General features: G+C 34.1%; 1 long non-coding RNA gene across 1 annotated transcript; it reads right to left on the reverse strand.

Moving 5' to 3' along the window:
* Positions 1–1431: 1431 nt before the first annotated feature.
* LOC106778678 lies at positions 1432–1649 on the reverse strand. Its single transcript, XR_001377085.2, has 2 exons — positions 1585–1649; positions 1432–1497 (listed from the first exon to the last, which is right to left on the reverse strand). It is a non-coding gene; the product is annotated as an uncharacterized LOC106778678 (long non-coding RNA).
* Between the last annotated feature and the right edge of the window lie 5603 nt (positions 1650–7252).

Below are 7252 nucleotides of genomic sequence, written 5' to 3' on the forward strand. Positions count from 1 at the left end.
TTTCACTTAAGTTGCTCAAGTGACTAACATGGACAAATTCCATGAACCTTGGGTGGCCAACCATGACCTCCAACACTCCTAACACACTTTACCAATCGTTCCCAATAACAAGCAATGTCATCATGTGAAAAAATCACAAAAAACATACTTGGTCCCCTGTGTTATAAAAACTGGCTCCCTGTGAAGAACTTTCTGTACATTTTCACAAATACTCTCGTGTAAACGTTTACATTGCCCTTTAAATGTTTAGAATGGCTTATTTTCACTTTTTGGCAAACTTTGGATTGGTTTTTGATATTTTCGGTTTTAAGTTGTGTGTTGGGGGTGGAGAATTGATTTTAGAGACCCCAAATTCCATTGAGGAAGGTCTTGTGTTAACTAAAAGTAGTTGGATGAAATCCTTAGTCAAGTGCATTGAAAAAGGCTGTTGTAATCGTTTACAAATTGGTGGTAAACGTTTACGCGAATGTTTTCTTGAATTTGTACAGAAAGTTCTTCTGAAGGAACCACTTTTTTGTACACAGGGGACCACAATGTAAAATTTTCAATTTTTGGCAAACTTTGGATTGGTTTTTGATGTTTTTGGTTTTAAGTTGTGTGTTGGGGGTGGAGACTTGAATTTGGAGACCCCAAATTCAATTGAGGAAGGTCTTGTGTTCACTAAAAGTAGTTGGATGAAATCCTGAGTCCAATGCATTGAGAAAGGGTGTTGCAATCATTTACAAATTGGTAGTAAACGTTTACGTGAATGTTTTTTTTGAATTTGTACAGAAATTTCTTCTGAAAGAACAACTTTTTTGTACACAGGGGACCACGATGTAAAATTTTCACTTTTTGGCAAACTTTGAATTGGTTTTTGATGATTTTGGTTTTAAGTTGTTGTGTTGGGGGTGGAGACTTGATTTTGGGCACCCAAATTCCATTGAGGAAGGTCTTGTGTTGACTAACAGTAGTTGGATGATATCCTGAGTCAATATGATCAATATACAAACAATAATTCACATTCGTATACATTTGAAATAAATAGATACACATTGTACATAACAGTGGTGGGATATAAATCATATGGGATTCAAATTCAACTTTCTGTACATATATCATTGTCTGTAACAATCATTACTTTTTACAATTGAAGATAAACAATTGAAGATGAATACATATATCACTGTTTGTCTAAATACATATGAAATGAATACATTAATCATTTGTACATATTCATAAAAATCCTACAACAACCCATATTCATCTAACGCATCAAACAGTTGAATGTTGTCGTTGTCTAGGATCCAATATTTCACATAGTTCTTCCTAATTTGACTCAACTCCTCCTGAAAAAAATTAGTTGTAAACTTTAGATATAATTAACAAAATCATCAAACAATGCTAACAATGAAATTCATACTTACATTTGTGTACTCTGGCATGCTTTTCCCGTTGTATCTATCCTCTCCATCCCACATTTCCATGGCTTTTAACATGATAACTCCACAATCATATCTTAAGTAATACAACCATTTATCAGTTATTACAACAAAGGATAATAAAGTATCCAAATATTTCATTACAATTAATAAAACAACTTACAAGTTCGGTTGGGATGGGATATTTGCTTGTTTAACGGACAGTGGACCTATACTCCCTTCGGGTCTGTTGTACAACATGCAAAAGAATTTAGCCATGTTTTCACCCTACCACAGAATTTCATTAACAGTTTCATTAACACATCATTAAATCACATCAACAAAATTGATCCAAAAAATGAACTATCATATCATACCACAAATTTGTCAATTCGTTTGTTACATTGTCTAGTCTTCGTTTATGCTGCTCAAATCCAAGACCAACTGTTCTTGCAAAGGATGAATAAGCACTGACCTAAAATTGATATAAATCCCTAACCAGAAAAAAAAAAAAACAACTAAAATCAGGAACCACCGTTTTGGGGAAAATACATAATATATAAGCAACTATTCAATACATTACCAGTGGCAACTGATGAACCAACTTGTTGTGAGGATGCAATATATTAAGTGGGTCAACAGTTAAATCAGGATGGGATGGGTCTACCTTTCCTATTGCAAGAAGTGCATGAGGAGTACTACAAAAAAATAAGAATATAACCTTAAGAAACAAATTATTGAGACTAATAAAAGATCCTTGCAGAAGAAACAAATAATATAACCAGAAAGTAATCAGACCTTCTTGGAACTGAATTAAAGTCCCCAGAAACCAACATTGGAATGTCTGCACTAGCAGTAATTTTCTCCAATCCTTTAAAAAGAGTGTGCACCTAAAAATAAGAGGAAATTCATAACAGTCATGTTCCAAATAAGTACACTATTCAATATGATGAAGTAAAAGAATTTACTTACCTGCCAAAGTTTAACATCCAATAAATCTTGATGAACATTTACATTTGTACTTGCCTAAAATCCACAAGCAATATATGACTAAGTAATAGAGATTGTGTTACTAAAAAGGTAATTTAATCCAAACTCACAGAAAAGGACGAGTGAAATATTCCATATCTTTATAAGAAATAAAGAAATAGATTCAATGATGATTTAAAAAAAAAAACACAAAACTATGCAACAGATTACAATCGAAAAAAAGACATCTCCAGACTCATAATACCATTAAAACAGAACCACAATAAGTGAATTAATTTATGGAACCCCAATAGGTGATTCGGCAAAGAAAGTACCCCATTATGCACTTTCAATCACTAGCTTTTTGAAGCCTTTTATTTGTTGCAGTGGTGGTCTTTTCATAGAAGGAATTAAGATTTCGAAAATTTGGTAAGATAGGATTATCAACTATTGATAAATTTACCCTTTATATTATTATCATTTTTCTTTGGTGGTTCTTGAAAATATGCTTGATGGTACGAGTTATAGGTTGTCCATGTCTGCATAGGTCACTCCATCATTCTTATCTTTTATATTATTAGAAACACTTCATAATATTAAAATTATTTGCCTAACTAAAATAGGATGTGAAATTCTTTCAATTATAAATAATATAGACGTCCTCCAACATTATCTTAAAAAAAATGAAAAAATGATAGAATGTGTATAAATAAAGATTTACATGGAAGCTAAAATCAACGTTCTTAACATGCTCTACCCATTCCAAAAACTAAGAATCACATAATCAGAAAGCCAAAATGTCATTTCAATAAAAAAAGTGACTTTATTCAATCTTAATAGCAACCATCATTTAAATTTGACCAAACTTTGCAAGCTAAACAATATTGTACTAAAACTAGATTTTTCATTCATAAGACTATGAGAAATTACAAACCTAGCTGATTGATTGCCTTCCCAGTACATACAATCAATTTTCAATCCAGTAATTCAACAATTATAACTAAACATGTAATTAAATTTCAATCAAACGCATATTATAGGCACAACAGGAGTTCAAAAACCAGACAATTGAATATAAGCATCCTAGTCTCACATCAATAAAAAGAGAAAAATATATATATAAAGTGACCCAGCGTATGAACTTGGTGCCATTCCAGCAGTACTATAGTCCAGATTATGGTTACTTACTTGATGTGATAATCACCAATTATTTGTAACAATCACGAGCCAAACACCAAGCTGCACACAAGTTAAGTAAAACATTACAAAAGTTAAACTTATTTCTCGGTTTTCATTCTCTCTATTCTTCTTTCCAAAACCCTCTATATTCATCTTAAAAATAAAACACAAACATAAGAACACAGAACAACCCTTTCAGAGACGCGACTTAGGGCTTCAAATTTTGAACACCGAATGAGCAAAGCAAAAGGAAATATCAAACAAAAACAATGGTACCTCAGATACAAACGTGAATGATTCCTCTCTAGCTTTGAGTGGGAGCTCCGCCATCTGCTGGTCCACACAACCACCGCTGTAGCTTCGTCTGCCCATGGTTCTACGACCCAATCTGAAAAAGAAATGGAAAATGAACAATAGAAAGGGGAAATGAAAGAAATGAATGAGAAGAGAAAATGAAAAAAGAAAGAAAGAAAGAAGACGAACGAGGAGGACGATAACAGCCACCAAAGGGAGAATGAGCAAATGCAATGCCTTTAACGGAGAGAACGAAGGAGATGGTGAAGGAGAGAGCACCAAAGGGAGAACAAAAGAGAGATGAACGAAAGAGTTACCAAAAAATGAAAAGAAACCGCCAAACTTTAATTTGGGTTTTTTCATTCCAAATTTGCCCTTCAATTTGAGTTTCATCAACTTTTTTTTTTTTAATTTCAAAACATCCAACCACATTTTGACACGTGGCTAGTGTCAAAATAGTGTCAAAATGTGGTGTTGAAATATCATTTTGCTTTTTTTTAATCAAAGCTGAGAGAAATACATGCACCATTTCTAGATTAAAGAAAGAAGGAAAAGGCTTCCCAAATTTCTCTTCAGCCGTGAATGAAATTAATCTTCTGCACCATGGCAGCGTACACCTACCACTTTCCATCAAATATTTGTCAAATAAATAAAAGAAAATAAAAAAAATAAACTAGCTACCCTATGGATACCAAACGTCCCATCATCTCCACACATAATCTACTATTCAATTAGTGAAATGAAATGTAAAAGAAAAGCTAAAAATTTCAATCACCCTACTGCACCACTTCCAGCCGTGACACTCCCTTCGCGTGGACATTGAATTGCTCCAAGAAAATTAACGTTGCTTCCAAATAAAAGTAAAGAAAGTAAATGCAAGATAGAATAAAAAATTGAATGCACCGTTCCGCCACTGCCAAGCCAATCAAATGCGTTTGATAAATTAAAAATGCCCTTTCTCACCAAATCAAATCACCGTAAACTTTTTTTGCTAAATTAAAATGAATGCTTTTTAAAGGAAAAGAAATGGCATGAATCAATGAGCTTCACCCCTTGACTGAGCTGCTTCCATTAAACAAAGTGCTACAACGTAAAATGAAGAAAAAGCAAAGCTTAAATGTAAGTGGCATCTTCTCCTTGTAACGTCAACAAAAAAAATTAAAATGAAGAGTAAATGTGTTTCTTTTTATTCAACCAAGGTCTAAAAAGAGTAACATCATTCCCAGAAAATCCTAATGTTCCAGCCTTATCCCAAAAAACTGTGTGTGCCTCCCAAAAACGTTCCAGCAACGTGTTCCCCTAAAATGTGACGGTTGATTGCTACCAAGAGGCCAAGTGTTCCTCTAAAATGGGTGGGGTCCACCCTAAAATAAAAGGAAACCCTAGGGTGACAAGTGTCCTACAATTTGGCCCCGTCATATTTTTTTAACAATAGCCCAATGTGCAAAAGTTCAATTAAAAATATTCTATACTACTAAGTTGCAATATAATTAAATTTGAAATGTTCAAGTGAATAGTCTTGAATTATTTGAAAGCACTCCAAATGTCCCAAATTGTATTTCCAAAATTTTCCCTGAAAATAATAATGCAAATAATTAGCTCAGAAAATTCAAATTAATTAAAATTAGAATTTCCGGTCAAATTAAGCATAATTAGGAAAAATGGGAAAATACCGGACAATTAAGCACAATTCCCTAATTAATTCTAGCACAATAAACTAAGTGAAATCTATAAAATATTGACTCATCAAAATAAACCACACTTAGTCTTATGCACTCCTGGGCAAAATCAAGACGCAAATCAGGGAATAATTCAGAGGACATCAGGAAGTGACACGACCTCAGCACATGGAAAACAAAGACTCACAAGGAAAGAAACAGAATTACACCGTCCTCAAGAAATCTGGACAGAGAAAGGGAAGTAGACAGTATCCAACATAGAATCAGAGAAAGCAGATACTCAGAGAAATCATCCAAGCAATTCAAAGCATGGCAAAATGATCAATCAGCTCAAGAAGTGAATCAAAAGTAATATATGCCTGTTCAAATAAATTCAACTTAATGCACTCAAGAAAACAAGCAACAACAGACTTGGCAAGCCTCTAATATCAACACTCAAAAACATATGCATGTTCAAATCAAAAGGTCTTTTATGGATGCAATGGGGCCAAGGACAAGGGAGGGTAAATATGGATGAGAAGCTATAAACCGAAAGGAATAGAGGAGCAATGGGGAACAAGTGTAAACATAGTAAAATCATACCCTAAAACCTCTAATTCAATCCTCTTCTTGACTCCATTATTTACAATTTTTTTTTCTGCATATTTTTCTTTTCTTTTCTTTTTTTCTTCATCTTGTCTCTTTTTTTTTTCTCTATATCTAGAACACAACTCTAAGAGACAAGATACACAACATATTTACAAAACAAAACAAGAAGAGGAGCCAACTAACCAATTTAATTGAATCCCCAAGGAGACCAGACTTATTCCCAAAACAATTCCAAAGCTCCAAAATTCCCTAAGGTTAAGGTAATCATGGTTTTTCAAAAGATTACATTGTTCCCCAACAACAAAGCGTTTTAGTTCACCATACTCATGGTGAAACTAGATGAAATACAATGAAAGAATGGAAGAAATAACCCTAGATTTAGTAGTTTGGAGCCTAAGCATCCAAAGAACGGCCTCCAAAGGTTGTAAATCTGTTGTGGACGTTTCCCTCTGCCAAAGATTAGGGTTTCAAGTCACATTGGGACTATATATAGGCCAAAAAGATAACAGAATTCAAGCCCATAAAATTAGATCACCGTTGAGCGGCTAAATGAACCACTCAGCGGTTTCCCTCCAAGTCGCGCCACCGCTCAGCGGCCTATCTCACCGTTGAGCGATTTGCCTCTAATCGTTCTAGGCGCTCAGTGTGACTGCCTGGGCGCCAAGCAGTGACTCTCCTCGCATTGGGATGCTCAGCGCTGGAATTTGGCACTGAGCGGTTTTTAGACCGTTATCACTTTAAACTCCTTTGAGTCAATTTCATCACTGTCTAGCATTTGATTCCATTAGAACTGATTTTGGGTGCAAGAGTTGATGCATTTTATTGCATAACTTGGTACAATAGAGGTGAATTTTGATTGTTGTTATTTCTATGTTGTTTAAGAGTTTGAGCAAGTCCAAATTGATGGTTTAAAATTGCTTGCACTGTTCATTTGAACCAAAATTAAACTATATGCATATTTGCATTTGAAACCATCAATATTTGGGTCAAAATGGAAGTGGAATGATGATTTTGAGTTACTAGCAGATTATACTTCATTTTAAAGTTTGAACACACTCAAAATCACCATTAAAAGTTGCTTGAACTGTTACTTGTGAGTTCCAAACAGTTTCATTTGTTTTTAACTTCAAACCACCAAAATCA

This window comes from Vigna radiata, unplaced genomic scaffold (assembly GCF_000741045.1).
Source record: "Vigna radiata var. radiata cultivar VC1973A unplaced genomic scaffold, Vradiata_ver6 scaffold_147, whole genome shotgun sequence".
In the NCBI taxonomy this organism is placed as follows: Eukaryota; Viridiplantae; Streptophyta; class Magnoliopsida; order Fabales; family Fabaceae; genus Vigna; species Vigna radiata.